The following is a 1,946-nucleotide window of genomic DNA, read 5'->3' as shown; positions in this document are numbered from 1 at the left end:
GAATTCCGGAACTCTCGGAACGAGGTGAAGCAAAACTTTTTTTGATGTGTGTATATAAATGATTTAGGACACAAACTGAGCAGCGATCTTAGATTCTTTGGGATGGTGCTATCATTTAAAACTATAACTAAACTCCGTCCGAACAGGCCATGAAGGCCCAACGGTATCGACCGGCCGCCGTGTCATCCTCAGCCCACAGGCGTCACTGGATGCAGATATGGAGGGGCATGAGGTCAACACACCGCCCTACCTGCCGTATGTTAGTTTACGAGACCGGAGCCGCTACTTCTCAATCAAGTAGCTCCTCAGTTTGCCTCACAACTGCTGAGTGCACCCCGCTTGTCAACAGCTCTCGGCAGACCGGATGGTCACCCATTCAAGTGCTAGCCGAGCCCAACAGCGCTTAACTTCGGTGATCTGACGGGAACCGGTGTTACCACTGAGGCAAGGCCGTTGGCTGGTGCTGTCATTTACAGTCTTATAATGTCATCGGAACATAAAAATCAATTGCAAAATGATTTAGACAAGGTATATGTATGGGGCTAAAAAAGTCAGTTGACCCTATGTAATGAAAGGTTTGAGAGCATACACATGATTCCTAAATGGAATCCCTTAAATTTCGGTTACACGTCTTTTATTTCTTTTCTTTTTTTGAGTCATCAGTCCTGTAGTACGATGGAAGCTATTTGTTGATGTCTTAACAGATGTCCTACCACTTTGCATGGATAGCAGAATTCTTTAACTTCATCTACTTCGTGATCACCTATTCTGATGTTAAGTTTCTCGCTCTACTCATTTCTGCTATCTCTCATTACTTTCGTCTCACTCCTTATTCTATACTCTTATGCTGTTCATTCTATCTTCTTCTTTCACTGAGAATAGCAACGTCATCAGGGAATCTAATGATTGATATCCTTTCACCTTGAATTTCAATTCCACTATTGAAGCTCTCTTTTATTTCCATCATTGCTTCTTCGATGTATAGATTGAACAGTAGGAGCGAAACACTTAAGTCCTGTCTTACACCGTTTTTAATCCGAACGTTTCCTTCTTGGCCGTTCATTATTGTTATTCCATCTTGATTCTTGTACATATTATGCATCAACCGTCTTTCAGTATGGCGTTCCCCTATGTTTCGCTGGATTTCGAACTTCTTGCGCCATCTGACATTGTAGAACGCTTTTTTCTGGTCCATAAATCCTTTGAACGAGGCTTAATTTTTCTTTAGACTTGTTTCCGTTATCAACTGCAACTTCAGAAATGCCTCTCTGCTGCGTCTGCCTTTCCTAAAATCAAACTGATTGTCATGTAACACATCATGATCTTTCATTTCCATTCTTCTGAATATTATTCTTGTCAGCAACTTGGATGCATGAATTGTTAAGCTGATCGTGCGATAATTCCTGCACTTGTCAGCTCTTGTAGTCTTCGGAATTTTAGTGGAATGTTATCTATCTCTTCTAACTTATTTGATTTTAAATCTTCCAAATCTCTTTTAAATTCTGATTACAACACTGGCTCCTCTTACTTCTTCTATATCGACGCCTGTTTCTTCATCAATCAGTCTTTCCCCTCAAAGACGCTTTCAATGTACTCTTTCCACCTATCTACTCTCTCCTCTACATTTAACAAAGGAATTCCCATTGAACTCGTAATGTTACTACCGTTGCTTTTAATTTCTTCGAAGTTTGTTTTGACTTTTCTGCATTGTGCGTCAATCCTTCCGATAATCTTTTCTTCTTCGATTTATTCACATTTTTCATGCAGCCATGTCGCCTTATCTTCCTTGCACTTCAGATTTATTTCATTTCTCAGCGACTTATATTTCTGCATACCTGACTTTCCCCGAATGTTTTTGTACTTCCCCCTTTCGGCGATCAACTGAAGTATTCCTCTGTTACCCATGGTTTCTTCGCAGTTATCTTCTTTGTACCTATGTGTGTCTT

General features: G+C 40.5%; 1 pseudogene; it reads right to left on the bottom strand.

The window, feature by feature from the left end:
• Positions 1 to 340: 340 nt before the first annotated feature.
• On the bottom strand, positions 341 to 458 carry LOC126210496 (5S ribosomal RNA; annotated as a pseudogene).
• Positions 459 to 1,946: the final 1,488 nt, after the last annotated feature.

Source organism: Schistocerca nitens, chromosome 1, assembly GCF_023898315.1.
Source record: "Schistocerca nitens isolate TAMUIC-IGC-003100 chromosome 1, iqSchNite1.1, whole genome shotgun sequence".
Lineage (NCBI taxonomy): Eukaryota > Metazoa > Arthropoda > Insecta > Orthoptera > Acrididae > Schistocerca > Schistocerca nitens.
Note: the sequence above shows the minus strand (reverse complement) of the source record. Positions and strands in the feature narration are given on the sequence as shown.